The following is a 19422-nucleotide window of genomic DNA, read 5'->3' on the forward strand; positions in this document are numbered from 1 at the left end:
TACCTACACATCTTACTATCTTTGAAGAGCTGCTTCCAGTATGATTTTCTTCCCCTTAGCAGCATCGTGATCTTGTTATTGAATCATCCCTGGATAATTATTCCTTTATCTTCAAAGCCACAGAATCTTACAAGACCATGTTCTGGTGCTGACAGTTGAGATCCATTTTCCTTAACAAATGTTGCAATGTATTTATGTCCTTTCCTGTATTCTACAGCTCTAACCTTTCCTCTATTGATGCTATTATGTATACCCTGTGCCCCATCTCTGCCCTCTCTTCTCTCCCACCTAGAATTTTGTTTCCACCCTTCTTTCTTTTAGACAAGAACTTAACTCATAAGCTTCTGATTCCACTATTTGTTTTTTTCCAATCATTTATGAGGCCCACAGAAACATTCTTGTCCCCTGAAGATGATGGAGGAATTAAGAAGCGCTAATAAAATAATTTGTAGTGTGTAGTAAGAGTTTCGAAAGATGGGATCTGTTATTTATCGTTTTGGGGAACTAAACAATCCTACCCTAGATAGCTGGGGGGTATTTTTTGTGGAATTTATGAAACCTGGATTCACAGTCCTATAGAAGAGCGCTCAGTTTAGTTATCATTTCGTTGTGTGGCATTGAGCTGTTTCATTGCAAAATGGACATCATGCTCTGCAGGGGCTGAACGCCCTCGTGACGAGCCCCACGTCCAACCCGCCTGCACAGCACAGTGAGAGGTGGTCCTGGGCGGGTGAGAGCTTCGGAAACGAAGCTGATTAATTCGAAGAGTTCATTGAAGTAGAGGGAACGCCTTGCGGGGGTTTGAAGCAAAGTTAGCAACAGAAAGTCCAGGCACTGACGCTCGGATAAGGTTCTGTCCAGCAGGAGCAGGGAAGGTTGCAAACCCGGAGAACCTAAGATTAGCAACTTTCCTGCTAAAACCGTAGTCGGCAGGACTCGAACCTGCGCGGGGAGACCCCAATGGATTTCAAGTCCATCGCCTTAACCACTCGGCCACGACTACCGGCCCCAGGCAGGTCGCGGGGCTGGCTTGAATTGATAGGAAAGCTGAGGCTTGGCTACAAAGAAGACCGCGGGACCCAGGCAACCCCGCCCGCAGGAAAGAGGCGAGGCTGCAGTTCCGCAAAGGAGCCCGGGCTAGCGACTCAGCCCTCCCGGCGCAGGAACCCGTGCTTGCGCCCCCGGCCTCGCGGACCTGCGCTTCGCCCGGTGTTCAGGAACCCACGCGGAGGGAACCGAGGGCCCGCGCCACGCAACCACGCAACCACGCAACCGGTGCATGCTAAGAAGAACCCGAGTGGCGGGGAGTGCGGGAGGGCGGACACCTGCTCCTGCTCAGAGTTAAATCGACGGCAGGAGTCTTGGCTGCAAACCACGAAGTCGTCCTTCCGCGCCAACGCTTGCCGCCGCAGGGAGCTAGGGCGGAGGGCAGCGGCCGCGAGAAGAAGCTGCAGAGCCCTGCGACCGCCCCCCGGGAAGGCCGCTGCGCCCTTCCCCAGAGGCCGAGGCCCGGCCTCCGGAGAGGAGTGAGTAAAGGGAGGCTCGCAGAGCACAAGTCTTCCAAGGATCTGAACTCAAGACATCTCGGGCCTGCCAGCACAGAAATGCGCAAAAAAGATGAAAGCACGTAAATGTCAGAATAAGCTAAGCTGAATCAGCATGACTGTTTTTTGATTCAGAGACTTGTGTGGCTTATTAGAGAGGAGTAATGAGGGGGGAGACTTGGACCAGATTCCTCTGCACGGAAATGTCAGGGAGTAAATCACGGCCTTCTCTTCAGCCATGGAGGTGCGTCGCCAGAACACACACCCGTAGTTTCAGATAGATTTTCACTTACAAAAGTGACCTCCACGGGGGAGGCTGGCAAAGCCTGATGGTGAAAGCTCACTTACACGTGGCTTCTTCTGGGTATGAGGATAGCGTTCCCTTCTGTGTGTGGCAAATGTGAATTTTGTTTCACTCTCGTAGCACTTGCTATACACTGTTCTTCCTTTAGGCTTCTAAAAGTTGAAGTGGAAGTTCACTGCCCCTGAGCGGTCTTCTTAAGTGCTGTTTCGCATCCGCAGCATGAGCACCACGTGGGAGCTTACTCCCAGCGTTGACCTGGGATCCACAAGAACCGGAGTGGGTGGCAGGGAGGGTGTCCAGCAGTCTGTCCTAACAGACTGCCATTCAGGTGGTTCTGAGTCTTGAGACCCACTCTCCTAGGGAACAGTCTTAACCAAAGGAAAACAGGTACTCCCCCCATCTTTATTCTTATTCCTAATTATGAGAGTGGAAGTTGATATTAAAAAGTGCATACATAACTTGTTTGTCCCACCTGCCTAACAGATCATCACAAAATCACTAAAACCAGTACGTGGGGAGATTAATTGCTCTGGGGAAATGCCAGTACCATTTGCAGGATGGAATAGCACCTATGCAAACTTTTGGTATTTGGAATTCTGTGGGGGAATACTCCATGATGCTGCCACTGCTGCTTTCTGGATGGTGGGATTACGGGTTAGTTTTTCTTGTTTTTCCACAGTCTGAAACAGTCATTATTATCCAGGTTGTACAGGTGAAATAGCAGCTGGTTAACTGGTTATTTACTGACATTGCTCAGGACATTTGCATCTGCTTGCCCTTGGACGAATCAACTGTGTTGTTCAACATACTCCACAGTGAGTGAGTGCGTTCACCTTGAACTTGTTTCTCCAATAATCAGTGCTTGTTAGACATCTATAGTAGACTCCCCTCCTACTTGCCTATCAACATTAACTGGGACTTTCAAAAGTCACTTTGAAAGAACGCTGAGATAGACAACAATTATGAGCCTTTAAATACGAATTTTCACTTTTTCAATGTTTGGAAGGACTGTTTAGCCTGTGTCTGCTTCATGTTTATTCCTGCATATATATGCAAAAAAAAAAGAGTTTTAAAATAGGCAGTACATCCTTCAAATCGAATGGTCGTAAATTTTTTAAAAGACTATCAATGATCACACACACATGCACATTAGAACATTTCCAAATCCAGGGGCTGGGTGTAGGGCAGGGGTGGAGTGGTGGCCTGGGCTGTTGGAGTTTCCGCCCATCCTCTCAGAGCTCTGGAAACACCGAGCCAGTGCGTGCCCATCCATAGACAGAAGTGCACCTCTTTCATCGTGTCAGAGGGTTTCCAGGTGCTGGGCACGTTTCAGGACCCCACCAGCAGCTACCATAGGAAGCTTGGCTTCTGGGAAGGTCTCCTGCTTGGCCTCCTCCTGTCAGGCCACCAGGATAAGGAACCTTCGCAGCACTGATGCTGGCACTGCTGTGCGGCATTTCTGTGACTGGCGTCAGTCAGGTAAGGACCTTCCCACCTCTATGGTGAAGGTTGTTTGTCAACGTGCTGCGACATAGTCACCTCGCGACGTCCAACCGTAGGAAACACCACACAAACCTGTTACCGGTAGATGTGGCCTTGAAGAGCCGACCTTGGCACAGCTATCTACCACCACAAGCCAGAGGTGCTCCAGGTAGTCGTGGCCGAGTGGTTAAGGTGATGGACTAGAAATCCATTGGGGTCTCCCCGCGCAGGTTCGAATCCTGCCGACTACGCTCTTACTTCCCTGTGGGAAGGAAATGTCGATAACCCCCAGGTGGTTTGGGATCTGTTTCCTAACAGACTCCTCCACCCCATCCCCCACTTCCTGTGCTCCAAAAGTAACAACCCCACGTACAAAACCCACTGTGCTTCTGGAGCTGTTTCCTTGGTTTTTTGGTTTTGGTTTTTGATGTGTGTGGAGGGGCGGGTATTTGAACCACAATTACTTTTCACAATGCTTTTCTCACCCTTGCCCCCCACGCCCCACGAAGGAAAGTCCAGGTATTGGCCATGCTACCTGCATTCACCTGGGTTGAAAGGTGCCCTTTCCTAGACAACCAGAGAACAGGCCGCAGAACCGCTCCCTGGCCCACTCCCCACTCCTGCAGGAAAGGGAATTCTGGGAACCCAGGATCGAACTCAAGAAAGCAAGACGGTACTGTCACCTGGGTGCCAATCTAACTCGGGCATTAATGGCAAATTACCACACAAGTTTAGAGAGAGAGGGAGAGAAAAGAGAGAGAAGAGAGAGGAAAGAGAGAGAGAAGAGAGGGGGGGAGAGAGAACAGAAGAGAGAGAGAGAGGAGGGAGATAAAGAGAGAAGAGGGAGGGAGAGAGAGAAGAGAAGAGAAGAGGAGGGAGAGAGAAGGGAGAGAGAGAGGAGGAGAGAAAGAGAGGAGAGAGAGAGGAAAGAGAAGAGAGAGAGAGAAGCAATTTTGTTTGAAATTCAATAAAAGAGAACCAACCAACGTTCCCATGCCAAGTGGTCCTGTCCTGGGTCGGGGATTGTGTTGAACTGAAAAGGGCAAACTCTAGATGAGACTGTGACTCTCTGCAGAGAACCAGCCCTGGCTTAGGTGATGGAGGGCCCCTGTGATTGCACAGCCAGGCTCATAACACTGGAAGTTAAGAGCTTGCTTCTGTCTCCACTCTGCAAGAAATGGGAAGTGGGTTTTTCTCAGAGGTCTCCCAGCAAGCTTTGAGAAGGAACTAAGATGAGATTCCAACCACTCTCTGCACACCTGGGCTCCATTCTCTCTGCCACACCTACATGGGTCTCATTCTAGGGTCCCAAAAGTTCATTATGGGGAGCCCACACCCCATGATTCCTAAGAAGAGAGAAACTGGAGGAGCTGGTTCCGCTGCAATTTCAGCAGAGGTGAGTGCACTTTACGCCTCTTGATTACAAGACTGAGGTTAATGAATCATACAGCTACGTTTCAAAGGGAGTATTGCTATTTCACAAGCAGCTTCATGCCTAAAATTATCTCGGTGATTTTAAACCTACTAATTAGATCAGATTATTCAACATGAAACAGCATTCAGACTGGAGGGATCCCCTGCGCACCACCTCCTCCCCAACCCAACCCTGTGGCCACCATCTGCCAGTTTTTGTGAACACCTTAATAATAACTTTTTCAATTGTATGTTTTGTGTCATGAGTATGTCTTTGTGAGAATATATATATATATTTTAATGAGCTTTGGGCTCCCCGGAGCCTTTGCCTTTGGTGGAACAGTGACGGTCACTCCTTGATTTATCTTCCACTCTTGGTACCAGGGCGCTCCACCTGCCTTGGAGCCTGCAGGAGCCTCCAGGCAGCTGCCACCGGGAGCCCAGAGCTGTGAACTCACGTAAGAATTGTGTTAGAAAAGAACCCCCTTCATAAAACCTGTAAGGCCTGACAGTACCGTGAACCTTTATCTTCTCCGTGGGGTCGGCTGGCGGAGCCACACTCGGCTCAAGTCTGGAGCTCCTTCTTGGTCCCCTGCCTCAGCCTGGAAACAGACTGAAGTCACTTTTGAGGAATGAGCCCCTCCAACGCCGCCCCGTCCACCTTGCTCCCCACTGCGGCCTTTCCCAGTGAGTCTCTGCACCTTTCCTCTCCGCCTCCTCCCAGCCCAGGGCTGGAGCAGCCAGCGCTGGTGAGCCGCGCGGGCCTCCGCGCAGTCACTTTGCTGCGTAGCACAGAGGTGGCCGCTCTAGGTGGTCAAAAGAGAGACTAGCAGAGGATGGTTTCGATCCATCGACCTCTGGGTTATGGGCCCAGCACGCTCCCGCTGCGCCACTCTGCTGGCACGGGAGGATACTGGTAATTTTCCTACTCGTCACTCATTCGTTCAGAGTTGGGCTGCCTGATTCGGTGCCCGTTGCCGGCCTGTTCTCTCTTCTTCCCTCTCTGCCTTTGCCCTGCCTTTCCCAACCCACAATCACGTCATTTTCGATTTGTTACCGTCTCGCAGTCCTCAGTCCTTCACCAGTTTGCCAGATCAGTCTGATTTAGGTCGGGATTTCTGACTGCAAGGACTGGATTGAGAAGCTAGGGCTTCCTCGTGGTATTGCGTGGATGAAATTTTGGCCCCGAATATCAGTCCTCCAGCCAAGAACCCGCAAAGTCTTTTAAACCGTCACAGTCGCATCCTCCTCGGCCGGAGTCCTGGACCCCTGTCCTCTCCTCTGGCCCCGTGCCCTTTTACAACCACATAGTCTTCCTCCAGCAACGCCTTCCTGACGCCAGAGAAGCGGGAATGGCTTCTCCGTTGACTTAGCCTAGGCATTTCTAGAAAGAAATTTAAGTGGAGTCATACAAAATGTGACCTTTTATCCTTGGCTCCTTCTCATCCCGATTCCCTGTGATCCCAGGTTTTTCTTGTGTTAGTGGTTGGATTCCTTTACACTGCTGAACCATATTCCATGGTGTGACTCTGTCACGGTGCTTGACTTTCACCAGGCTGTCTTCTTCACAACACTTTTATCTGGGTTGTTTCCAATGGTCATACATTATGAGTAAAGCTGCTGTTGGAAAAATCACATACAGATTTTTGTTGAGACACGTTTCAATTTCTAAGACAAGTGACCAAGAAAGCAATTGTGGGGTCACATGGTAATTTCACACTTTGTTTTATAAGAAAGTGCCTCTCGGGTTTGCACAGTGGCTGTACTGTTTTACATTCCCATCATTAGTGTATGAATGTTTTTATGCCAGTCATTCTGCTAGGTGTACAGGGCTTCTTTTTTTTTAACCTGTGTTTCCCTATTGGCTAATGATGCTGAACATTTTGTTGTGCCTGTGTGCCACCTGTATCTCTTCATCAGTGAAATCTCTGTGTCTATTTCCTCCTGGGATTGTTGGTTTATCTGTTGAGTTTGGAGAATTCTGTTTACATTTACTGTTTTTTTGTTTTTGTTGTTAAATATACTCGAGTTGCAAATATTTTCTACTAAGTTTGTAGTTTGTTCTTCCAGCCCCTTACAGGAATCTTTCTGGAGTAAAAGTTTCAAATTCTGATGTGGTTACACTTATCAACTTCTCGTTTTAAAGACTGGGCTCTTGGTGTCAAATCTAAGGACTTTATCAGGCACTAGAGTTAATTTTTGCATAAGGAATGAGGTGTGGGCCCATTCTGTTTTGTCTATGGATGTCTTTAGTAACCTTTAGGACCATGGTACCCTCAATTCACACTCAACTTTGGGGTGACCATTTCCTTTCCCAGTTCAATTCCAAAACTGCAATTACGTAGTCGGCAGGATTCGAACCTGCGCGGGGAGACCCCAATGGATTTCTAGTCCATCGCCTTAACCACTCGGCCACGACTACACGACGGACCTCCTCACGTCTCCAGTGGCACCTCCGTGACCCGCCCGGAGGTGCGCACCTCCACCCTGAGGTTCCCGCGGCTGAAGTCAGCCTGGCAGATCAGCCAGACCCTGTCTGGAAATGGAAAGTGAGAAGTGGGGATGGGCCGGTAGCCCCGGGTCCAATCCCAGCACCACCACCACCACTGGAGATCCAGAGCTCTCCGAAGGTCCCTCGTCCGCGTGTGTTTGCAGCCAGCGCTCCAACTCGTCGACGTCACTTATCCTGGGACCTGGAAGGACCCCTTCCCGTTGCGTCCGGTCCCACAGCGTCAGCCGCAGAACCAGCGGCGACTCTGAAACACCCGAGAGATTGAGCCGCGCTCTGGACATCCGCACCGCACTGTTGGAGGGCGCGTACCGACACCAGGAACGCAAGATGCGCTTGCAGGGGAACAACCAAAACCCGGGGGCACAGCTCGCTACTGAAGGTGTGAAAAGAGAGCAAAACCATGTAGACAGGTATCTTTAACTTCAAAAAGTCATGCAAACTGGCTTCAGTTTGCTGCTGTGGGCACGAATTGAATAGAAAGGCCTCGGACACCAGAAACTTGGTTTCCACGGTGCGCACTTGGACGCGTCGCGACTACTCGCCTCCCGGTCTTCCCGTACTTGGGGAATAACCCCCGGGAGGAGCATCGCCGGGCCGCACGGTGACTCCGCACGTCCCCCCCGCAGGAGGGCAGGTGGCGGCTCCCACTTTGCGTGGCCTCGGGACACGGCCACAGCCCGACCGTCTGCTGGGCGCCGCTCTGTGGGCGCGAAGCGACCTCTCTCCGCAGCTTGGATTCCGATTCCAGGTGACCCACGGTATCGACCCTCGTGTTCTGGGCTTGTTTGGCATATGTACATCTTCCTTAGAGAAATGTCTCTTCCTGCTCTTCGCCCGATTTTAGTGGGTTACGTGTCTTTTGTCATTGAGTTGTGGGAGCTCTTTGTATATCCGACATGCAAGACCCTGTCAGATATGTGATTTCCACACGTTTTCTTCCGTTCTTGTAGTCATCTTTCCACTCTTCTGCGAGTGCCTTTTAGAGCACGAAAGTTAAATTTTGATGAAGGCAACTACTGGTGTCAACTGTAACAAGGCATTACCAAATCTTAGGGCTTAGAGGTACCCCTATGTTTATTAATATTAGCTCTTACATTTGCTGCCTGACCATTGTGAGTTAATTTATGTAAATGGTGTGAGATAAGGTCAGTTTCTTTGTTTGCTTGTGGTTATTCAATTTTATCAACAGGGTTTGTTGAAGAATTCATTCTTTTCTGCCACTAGGATCTTGGAACCTCTCAAAACTCAGCCCACCAGAGACACATGGCTTTATTTCTGAACTCCTGACTCCATTCCACGATCTATATGTTCATCCTTATGCTAATACCACGTTTTCTTGATTACTATTGCTTTGACATTAGTTTTGAAATTTGGAAGTGTGAGTCCTCTTAGTTTTTTCTTTTTTTCAAGATTGTTCTGACTATTCTGGGTTTCTTGAAATTCCAAATACTTTTCAGAAACAACTTGTTAATTTCAACCAAATTTTGCTGAAATTCTGATCATATTACATTAAATTTGTAGTTAAATTTAAGGAATACTGTCACCTTAATGATATAAAGTCTCTCATTCCATGAACATGGGATGTCTTCATTTACCTCAATTTTCATCAGTTTCCTTTATCAATATTCCAGAGTATAAGTTTACACTTCTCTTTTTAAATTCATTTCTAGATATTTTACTCTTTTTATTCTATTTTAAATGGAAGTATTTACTTTTGATCATTCTTTCCTTCCTTATCATACAGTATATAGGTGCTTGAATCCTCTGAGGGCCATATATAAATATATTGGCAGATGTCAGGGATAAAGTTGTTTAGTATGGCCTACATAGACAAAAAACAAAACTAAACTAAAACAGGGAGACAAAACTGAAAAAGAAACTAGTTCTTTGAACTCAGCTGGATTCAAAGCCCACTGTGTTAACCATTATAGCATGGAACCAACTTGGTTAGTCTCTTCCATACCGTTCATGTCATAAAATGCAATCTGAATGGATCTGACCTGTGCACTGGAGTGTAGTAACAGTGTCAAGCAAGGCAAGGAGCATGTCCCCTGCCTTGGGGTGTAGTGTCCACTAGGAGAGATATTCTATAAACATGCAAATAAATGTAGCCAAACATGGAGAGTCTGCATAAAGGCAGAGGAAAAGTGGAAGGCACAAAGAAAACTGAAAACTTTAGGTAGCTGTGGCTTGAAGATGCTGATTGGAAAAAAAATGTCTTTCCATACACAAGAGGCAGCTTGTACAAGTAGATTCTTACACAGTGATCCCTGTTTATTCTCAGAAGATAGAAACAGGAAAGGAAAAGCAAAGAGCAAGTTGCCAATATTGTCAGCAATGTGGATCAGGAAAGCCTTAGAGGGAGTTTGCTTTAGTAGACAAGTGCCCATCAGTCTGTAGATGGCAGAGATGGACATGGGCACAGGAGTACAGCAAATCCCAGCGAAGGCTCCTTTCCTGGCATAGTGCCGAGTATGTTTTTTTGTTTTTTTGTTTTTTTTTTAATTGGGAAGATGGATTGAGCTTATGTGAGACAAACCTATTAAGAGAGTTAGAAGAAATCTGGAGCCCAAAATATTTTTTCATGGTCATTTTATGTCTTTCTCAAAACAACAAAAGGGAACTAGTAAATTCTTCCCATTCAGTGATCAGAAAGCTACTAAGTTGGGTTGGGGATATGGCTCACTTGGTAGAGTGCTTGCCTTGTAAGCACCTAGGCCCTGAGTTCAATCCCCATGCACCACCAAAAAGGGGGGGGGGGAACTATCAAGAAACAGCTTCTTAACTTACATTTTGGCTCAACTTCTCATGGTATGTAAAGTAAAATTCATTCACCCTCTCCCAGAGAGATGTCCCTGATGCAAAACTGGCCATTGTGGACACAGAGTCAGGGGATTCACAAATGCTGCCAGAGACCGGAAGCCAGGCTGACAGCCCTCGTATTGAAGAATGGCCTTTATGTCACATTATGTGACTGGAATTAGTACACCTCACCCTCACTAAGCTGTAATTAAACACGCAGCTGCTAAAGAAACAGCACCTTTGAAATGTGGCTGTACACGTGACTGATCTTAGTCTTGTGCGCCTCCACCTGCAGCGCAGTCCAGCCTGGACTGGAGAGTCTCCTCTCTCAGCTGGCTCCTCACAACACATGCTGGTGCACTGGAAAGGAGACATGGTGTGGATCGAGCGAGTGGGCGGACCCTGCATAGATCAGAGCCTGCTCCATGTTTAGACCGAGCGTGGACTACCACCACAGCTCCCTTTTCATGCTTGCTCTGAGATCTCCTCTAAGAAGTCCTAGGTTGGTGAGATTTTCCCTTTCTGCTTGAGGAAAGAGCTAGCAAGTGGGAGGCATATACCATGCAACACAAGTTCTTAGGTATAAGGAGTATTCTGAAACCTCTCTTCACTCTGTTTATTGTAATTGTGCTTACAGGTGGGGTTTCCACTTGAGAGTCATAGCTTTCTTATAAATAAAATTTATTTGTGATAGTCTGTGCTTTGGAAAGACAGGCCAGTGACACAAAGAAAATATCAATGATTCTTAATATAGGTAAGGAAAAATAATGGATAAATTGGACACCTACTTTATTGAGACTTGGACATGGCGCCAAGAATGTAAAAGAGTTGAAGGAAAACTCTAAAGGAATTTGCAAATTCCTGACATATACATTGTATAGAGGCACAGCCCTGCCCATCCTGCTGTGATGCTAAGCTAAGAGGATGTGCCCCACCCTATATTGCAACTTAGGGGTTTCCACTTCTCACTTGGAAAGAGACACAGTAAAGAATGAGCCTGGGAATTAATCTAGGAGCTGGTCCAGCACTGTGTTAGGAGTGTGTCCGGTGCAGAGGGGAAGTTTCCTCGTGGGAGGCAAAACCTGAACCTTGAGCGAAGCTAAAGGACCAGGACTACGCACCTGCTCACAGGTCAATAGGTGACCCCGCCAACGGGGCGGACTCGTAGTCGGCAGGATTCGAACCTGCGCGGGGAGACCCCAATGGATTTCTAGTCCATCGCCTTAACCACTCGGCCACGACTACCTGGAGAGCACGTTACTCGTGAAGGTAAGTAGCTGTGCGGAACTTCCGCTCTCCTCCCAAGGCCAGATTTCTTTCACTTCTGTAAGTGCCCTGGACACGCCTGCCGCCCCGCAGCAGTTGGACGCACGCCACGCTCTTCTGGCCAGTTGACGAGCAGCGCCAGCCCCAGGACGGGGAGTTCCCTATCCTGGTGGCCTGGCGGGAGGAGCCCAGGCAGGAGGCCCTCCCAGAGCCCAGGCGTCCTGCGGGCGCTGCAGGCGGGGTCGTGCAGCGCGCAGCCCTGGAGGCGCCCCGACGCCGGTGGGAGAGGTGCGCGCGGTTCGGGGTGTCCAGGGCTCCAGGCGAGGACGCGGAGGCCTCCCTGCGCCGGCGGAGCCCGGCTGTCCCCTCGGAGGACCTCCCTCCGGGTTAGTAGCTCTGCCTCTGTCGCTTCTCAAACAGCGCCCGCCCCTTCTCGAAACCGCGGGTGGTCGTTACTATTGTCTTTTTAATTCCCACTTAATACATTTTTAAAATCATCAACTTAAAACCATTTTGCTGGGAGTGAGACGGGAGGGGTGGGCTGCAAATTCGGCAAAGGAAACTTTCCTCGAACACAGTGCTCGACGCCTGTGCTGCCACCCGCGGACCTGCTCCCTCGGGCGCGCTCGCCTGCAGCACGTCCAGGCCGGGATGCCTGGGCGTCAGGAACGATTTCAAAGAACCCACGGCATTTTCACTGGTTTCCTTTTAGTTTCTACTCAGAAGGAAAAAAAAAAAACAAAAAAAAAAAAAACGTCAAGACAATTCCTGGCGAGAGAAAAGAAATGGTGATTGTGAGAGGGCGGAGAAGTCGCCCGGGAGCGGCTTAGGGTCGCCCTGAATCTCGCCGAAAGTCCCCGGCCGCCGCCCCTCTCCCCGCTCTGCACGATGGAGTCGTCATCGAACTTCAGAGTGTCTCACAAAACTCTCTTCCCCATCCTCCCCCTTCACCTCTCCTTCCACCCCTCCCGATTTTCTGGGTAAATACACATATAAAATCTGGAGTGTGAGGTTTCACATGCTGGTATTTTCAGTTCCTTTCCACACGACTAGGGCCTCTGTGGCTCACCCGGGTAAAACTCAGTGCTTGAAACATTAGATTCAAATTCCAAAATCACCAGCAATTGTCTCTACTATTTCAGAGACAGCTGTGAGCACTGTGATTATTAAAGCCATGTGCTAAAGAAGCCTTCCCGAAAGGTGGGGGTGTCTTTCTGGACTCTGCAGGGAAGTCTTGGGCAAGACGGTGGCCTCCGAGCTGCTAGGGAGGCCTGACACTCCCCTGGTGCAGGCGTGCTTCAGTTACTCGCCCTTCGCCAGACGAGTGTCACCCACAATCAAGAGCAGGATGATTCAAGTCGCCAAAATCGCACACCACCGATGACTATGATAGAAAAAAGAAGTGAAAGAGAAAGTTTCAGGAGGCAGTGCCAAATCAACTCCTTAGGGAGTCCTTGCCGCCTGGAGCACAAGCCTGTTGAACAGACTGCAGATGCATTCGGCCAACACTCTTCCTTTCCAGGATTTCCGTTGGGTTCTGGGTCAGGCACTGGACTTTATCTGCACCCAAGTCTTCACACACTGAGCAGGTCTTCATCCTCCTGGCCCAGGGTGGGTCCCCCATGTGCTGGAACTTCCCTTGCTGAGGGCTACTGAGGATGGTGCTGAATGTGGGTTTGAGTCAGGGGCTTTCCGTCACTTATTTTTGGTAGTAGGGATCCAGGCTGACATGACATAGCCCTGGGGATTGTAACTGCCACCTTGCCCACCAAGTGGCCCCAGCACGCATTCCAAACTCTATGGGATAACAAAGTGATTGAGAGTCAGCTGCGTGTTTCACCAGCCACCCATGAGGGGACTGTTTCTCAACTGATGTGGGACGTTCCAGTTGGCCTTGGCATGGAAATTCCTTCCTCCAGCTCTGGGGTGCAGGGTTCCTTCCTCCAAGAGACTCCTATGTTCCTATAACAATGCACTTTGTTCAGTCCTGGATCTGTCTGGTCATGGCACTACCTGCAGACCAGTTCTCCTGCCCTGGCACTGGTTTTCCAGAAACTGTCCCAAGTGTAAAGGCATGAAAAAATTATAACAAAAAGACATATCAGCATTTTGTCACTATGAGGATCCTCAGTAAACTATGTTTATTTGTTTTTTTGGGGGGGGTAAATCATTCATTCCCTTTAATTTCTAGAATGACTACATTAGTTGTCAGTGTTTTACAAAAACAGGGAATAGCATGGCATGGAAATTTACTAGGTAAAATAACTGCAAGAGTATCAGTGTGCTGATCTTTACAAAGCACCTTCAGGTTCATAACCTCATTTTTATGCCATAAGGTCTATAAAGTACTGCCATCCTCATTTTAAAATGAGGAGCAGGCTAGCAGAAATACTCAATGCTTGCAATTACCAAACACTAGTATTAGAATAGCCCCCAGTTCCTACATTCCACATACAATGTTCTTTCCTTGAGGAATGAGAAAGTGAAGAAAGACTCCTTTGATAGCATAAAGGCCTCAGTACATGTAACATTACCAAGATTTCCCATAGAAATGAGAAGGCAAGGATGGTTAATGGTGAATTCTAGCTTTTCTCTCAAGAAACCTGAGAGATTATTCAATTGGTGAGCATCGTATTTCCCCCTAAAACTCAAGAAAAATCAGCTGCCAACTTCCTCTGGGTCAGGACATTGACATTAAAAGAAGAACCTATAATGATGCTTGAGATCCAGAGGTCTAGGGCGCATGGGTGAGCAGCCTTGCCCCTCCACTGGCTTCCTGCCATGAATGCACAGGGCTACAGGATTAATGGCTGTAGGTGGCTGGTGCTCAAATGACAGATCTAAAATTCAAAGGCTACCCCTGGAAAGATGCCAGACCTAGGAAAGGGGTTTAGTCGGAACCTGAAACAGTCATGGTCATCTAGGCTGATACGTGTATTCCAAGTGAATTCCACTCCAAATATTGACATTTTTATATTCTCGACAACAGTAATGGAAACGGTAGGCAGTAAGATTGAATACAGATTGCCATGATACATACCTGGCTTCCCTTTTTCCTTCGTTTTCTTCTGGCCTCCCTCACTCGGTACACCGGACAAGAATTCGCAAAGCAAAGTCCAGCAGCACCAGGAATTAGTAGTCATGTTGCTGCACAAGGCATTAGTGCTGACCCACCTATCAACCCTCGGTTTTATATCTAATAGGCTTCGTAAAATGATTCATTGTCTCCAGGCAAAAAAGATCTATTCATGAAAAACTCTTCCCTCTCATGTCTCTTAGGTGCTTTCGCTCCTGCAAGAAGTGAAGTCATTACATTTTATAAGTAAATCAAAGTAAGCTTTCAGTTCAACTCAAGATTATTAAGCAGCGCAAGATCTCCCAGGCAGAGGGAAGCGGTCCCTGCACTCGCACTAAGCGGGAAGTTCTCGGGGTCCACGCGGAGCCGGTGCCCTCCGCTGCCCCTCACAGGCGCCAGAGTCCCGCCAATCATCCCCAAAAGGTGAAGGGAAGCCAGGTTCCACCGAGATTTGAACTCGGATCGCTGGATTCAGAGTCCAGAGTGCTAACCATTACACCATGGAACCACCTGCCCTCACGCTGGGCGCTCCTGCCCGATGGGCTACATCTCCTTCCTAACTCCGCGTCTCCTCGCCAAGTCCTCGTCTGAACCGCGCCCGGCTTTCCGCGGCCGGCGCGTGCCCTCTCCAGCCCTGGGCCCTCAGCGCCAAGCCTGGAGCACGGCGGCCGGGGTCCCCGCGCCCCGCGCCCCCTCCGCCCCCTCCGCCCCCTCGGCCCCCGCGCCCCGCGCCCCCTCGGCCCCCTCCGTCCCCGCACCCCCTCCGCCCCCTCGGCCCCGCGCCCCGCGCCCCCTCCGCCCCCTCGGCCCCGCACCCCCTCCGCCCCCTCGGTCCCCGCGCCCCGCGCCCCCTCGGTCCCCGCGCCTCCTCGGTCCCGCCCGTGCGCACAGGCCCGGCGCGGGCAGCACTGCGCGGGAGCCGCCAGCCGCGCTGCCCCGCTCGTCCTGCACGCTCCTCTCGGGGTGCCGGGCGCAGTTCGGGAATTTCAACTTCCCGAAGGAACTTCTTTGGAGGCCGCGTGCCAAACTGCCCGGGAACGGGGGGGATGGAGACCCCGAGCGCTGCGCCTCTGGGTCCCGGCGTGGCTCCTCCTCGTGGAGGCCTCGGCTGGCAAAGCGCGAAAACACTGCGGTTTGGGCAGCGGCGCTCTGCGTTTCGACCTGCACCAGGAGCAGTGCAGGCGACTGCCCGGTGTGACCTCCCGACCCCCTCGCTCGCCAAGAGCACGACGATGACATTTTCTTGCCAAGCGAGGTCATCAGGTAGCTTCCAGAAGCCTCGAGAACAGGAAACAAAGAAACACCAGGGCAGGGGTCCTGGGACAAGAAAAAGAAGTTGGGTAAAAACCAAGGAGAGCGGCACATTGCATGGACGTTAGTTAATGGTGGCGTATAAATTTATGTTCATTTACCAAACTACCATAATAAAGTTTTACACATTCTTAGATTATAGTTAAATTATTATGCTTCTTTTGAAGCCATGTGCCAAGCGGTCCTGGTTGAGGAGGGACCCGAACACGAAGCAATGCCCTTTGAATCCTGGTATGGCTGTGGTACAATTATAACATTATACTTGTACATAATGGCACATTAATCTAAAGCCTTAAATAATAGGAAAAATGTGTGGGATATTTTACAATTCTGTTCTAACTTCTTAAGTAGAAACTGTTGCTCTTGGAAATAAGAACAAAAATATAACCAATTGAAAGTTTCTTCAAAGTAGATTCAGAATTCTGCCTTGTCTGTACACTCCCCAGCTCCTTTAACAAATGAGGCCTGCTGAGGCCCAGTAGCACAGCCTGCAGACCTAGACTGTCCTCAGAGCACACAGGCCTAGCTAGAGTGAGGAAGGAGAGCTTGAGCTGTGCTCCCAGCTACAGGCTCCGGACAGAGCAGGGCTAACTGCCCTTGGAGACTGTGCTGACAGTGTGGGATGCCGATTGAAGTGCTAACAAAATAACACCCCTCCTCTGGAATTAGGGGACAATGAGGTGATGGGAAGCCAGCAGCCTAGACAAGCTGAGAAGCTCAAATAAGAAGGAAAACTGGGTAGTTGAGTTCGGGCAGTGCCTGCAGGTGCTGTTTAAAAGGGAGCCTCATGGTACATATACACAATGGAGTATTACTAAACCATAAAAAAGAGTGAAATTATGGCATTTACTGGCTAAGGCATGGAACTGGACACTATTATGCTAAGTGAAATAAGCTCCCCAAAAACCAAAGTCTGAATGTTCTTTCTGATATGTGAATGCTGACTCATAATGGGGGGCGGGGAGTGGAAGGGAGGTGGGATGGAAAGGAAAAGACAGTAAAATGAATCAAACGTAACTTTCTTATGTTCTTATATGTATATACGACCAGTGTAACTCCACATCATGTACAACCACAAAAATGGGAAGTTATACTCCATGTATATATGACATGTAAAAATACATTCTACTGTCATGTATAACTAAAAAGAACAAAGAAAAAATTAAAAAAATTAAAATTAAAAATATAAAAATATCCTTAGTGGTTGCACATCTCTGGATTCAATCTCCAATACTACACACACACACACAAAGGAGTATTAGGCCCCCTTCAAAAGTTGGAGTAGTTAGTTGGAGTAGTTAGCCAGGTGTGATGGAGCACACCTGTAATCCCAGTGGCTTGGAATTCTGAGGCAGAAGGATCCCAGGTTCAAAGCCAGCTTCAGCAATTTAGCAAGGCCCTAAGCAATTTAGTGAGACCCTGTCTCAAAACAAAGAAAAAAAAATTTTGAGTAGCAGAAACACCTGCACTTCTTGTGTGTGTGTGTGTATATGTACATATGTATATTTTAATGAGATACTGGTATTTTGAGAGCATATCATAACTGGGCATGGTGGCACATGCCTGTAATCCCAGCTACTCAGGAGACCAAGGCAGAAGAATCACAAATTGGAGCTCAGACTCGCAATGTATCAAGAACCTGTCTCACAAAAAGTGGGGGTGGGGGGGAGTTGGTGATGTAGTTCAGAGATAAAGTGCCCCTGGTTGCTGAAACAAAAAGAGAGATTATATCATAGTCCCCTATCTCAGTGACTCTCAAATATCACATTTTTTTTAAACTTACTTTTTCCATTTTTAAAAATGTACAATCACTTGAGGGTCAGTACTGGTGCAAATTAAAAATTGTATGGCAAAATATAAATAAATAAAAGGGGGCCCGCTCAATCTTAGGTTTAGGATGTGAGAGGAACGTAGGCTGTGCCCGGGTGCCTGGGCAGCAACACCACAGGGAAGGCAGACAGAGCTGAGGGAGGGCTGGGTGAAGGAGGCGGCCATGGTTCAGGGCGGGGCTTCCAGGCTGCCTGATAGAGGGGCATGTCTGCTTCGCTCCGTAACCGTGGGGAGCAATGGTGAGACAGTGGAAGCACCGCAGACTCAGCTGGGCCTCGCCCTCCATGCAACAGTGGGCGTCGCCACGATCCTGCAAACTGGCTGGTTACCAAGGGAGCTGCAGGAGCCAGCCTGGGATTGGAATCTTCATGCCCACTCAGACCTCTGCTATCCTTCCTCAAAAAAACACCATACTGATGGAAAATTCTTCTCCCCGCATTTCCAAGATCAAGAAGTTTTTAGAGCAAAGACTCACACCAAATATAATTATTTTACTCTGGATTCTGGATCACACTGGGTAAAACCCAAGAGATCCCTTTCCCAGAAAGATGCCCCTAGACACACATATATGTCATTCTGTAAACTATCTCGGGTGTTCATGAAACACTTGAAGTTCATGGAGCCCAGGCTAAGAATCTTCTGCCTTTGATATTCTCCTCTATAGCATCAAACTGAATTTTAACTAATAAGAAACAAATTCCACAAGCATAAAGTAAGCATTATACTAGTAAGTTAAAATCATCTTTTAATGTTTCATTAATCTTTGTCTTGTAAGTTATGTCAAAGGTGATCCATGTCTGAAGCTGAGCTACTAGTTAAGCCAGTCCTCAGAGGGCTCTTGGGGTGCAGATTCCTGGCAGTGGCAATTTGGGGAGAGTTAATCCAGTCACAAGGTCAGACAAAATGGAAAGGAACACCCACGTTTCTACCATCGGACATTTGGACCTCAAATGGGATAAATCGTTACAGAGCATGTTAATGGTCTCTGTTTAATGGTGGATCTGTCCTGTAAAAAAGAGAGAAGTACACCGCTTAAAAGGCACAAGTCATTCATGGAGACCTGCTTCCCGGACCCTGCGGATCGAGGCAGTCCCTTCTCCCCACTGGGCTCGGGCCCTATCTCCCACGTCATTTCTCGAACCATTACTGTCACTATAAACAATTGGCCCAATGCCTAGTTTTAGATTCTGCTTTTTAAAAAACCAGAAGTCTGGTTCTGCAGTTCCGCCGAATCAACACACTTCAAGCTCCGAGGCGACCCTATGGCGGAGGCGGAGCTAGTCCGCGGCTGCCGGACGGCGCCTACTCGGGCTGGGAAGCCCGGGGACCCGCGCCCTGAACCGCACGGCGCCAGGCTCCCCGGGACCAGCGCCGGTGGGGCGGCGGGCTGCGCCCCGCGCTGCGGGACGGGGCCCCTCCGGACTTCTCCCCGTCGGTCCTGGAGAGCTCAGAGCGGTCTCCTCCCGTTTTTAGGCCCGGGAAAGCGCAACGCTTTAAGTCATCGACGATATCTCTGGTTTAATCTTCAACAGGGAAACAAACGCAGAGGCCCTCGAGGCTTCTGAGTCCCTCAGGTTTCCTCCGGCCGGTTTTCTGTCCCCGTGGCACACGCGGGGCTGAAGCTGCAGGCGCCACGCCGGGCGCCACCCGGGCTCAGACCAACAGCTGCGTGCAGGTGCTCGCGGCGGCCGGCGAGTGCAGCTCGGAGCAAAGAACGCTCAATTCTCTTGCTTGGAACGCCTGAGTCTGCCTTTCTCCATTTCTATCGCACCATTTTCTGTTTGCTGTGGTCTCTTTAATCAGAGCTCGAAGTTCTAGGTGCCCCTGGGATGCACTCTGTGGCTGCTCCAGTAATAGCGCCAAAATATCCTCGCCATGGTGT

General features: G+C 49.2%; 6 non-coding genes across 6 annotated transcripts; 1 reads left to right on the forward strand and 5 right to left on the reverse strand.

The window, feature by feature from the left end:
- Window positions 1-921: 921 nt before the first annotated feature.
- Window positions 922-1003, reverse strand: Trnas-uga (transfer RNA serine (anticodon UGA)). The gene has a single exon. It is a non-coding gene; the product is annotated as a tRNA-Ser (tRNA).
- A 2496-nt stretch (window positions 1004-3499) lies between these two features.
- Trnas-aga (transfer RNA serine (anticodon AGA)) lies at window positions 3500-3581 on the forward strand. Its single transcript has one exon. It is a non-coding gene; the product is annotated as a tRNA-Ser (tRNA).
- Window positions 3582-5570: 1989 nt separating this feature from the next.
- On the reverse strand, window positions 5571-5642 carry Trnam-cau (transfer RNA methionine (anticodon CAU)). The gene has a single exon. It is a non-coding gene; the product is annotated as a tRNA-Met (tRNA).
- A 1441-nt stretch (window positions 5643-7083) lies between these two features.
- On the reverse strand, window positions 7084-7165 carry Trnas-aga (transfer RNA serine (anticodon AGA)). Its single transcript has one exon. It is a non-coding gene; the product is annotated as a tRNA-Ser (tRNA).
- A 4055-nt stretch (window positions 7166-11220) lies between these two features.
- On the reverse strand, window positions 11221-11302 carry Trnas-aga (transfer RNA serine (anticodon AGA)). The gene has a single exon. It is a non-coding gene; the product is annotated as a tRNA-Ser (tRNA).
- A 3533-nt stretch (window positions 11303-14835) lies between these two features.
- Window positions 14836-14907, reverse strand: Trnaq-cug (transfer RNA glutamine (anticodon CUG)). Its single transcript has one exon. It is a non-coding gene; the product is annotated as a tRNA-Gln (tRNA).
- Between the last annotated feature and the right edge of the window lie 4515 nt (window positions 14908-19422).

Source organism: Sciurus carolinensis, chromosome 7, assembly GCF_902686445.1.
Source record: "Sciurus carolinensis chromosome 7, mSciCar1.2, whole genome shotgun sequence".
In the NCBI taxonomy this organism is placed as follows: Eukaryota; Metazoa; Chordata; class Mammalia; order Rodentia; family Sciuridae; genus Sciurus; species Sciurus carolinensis.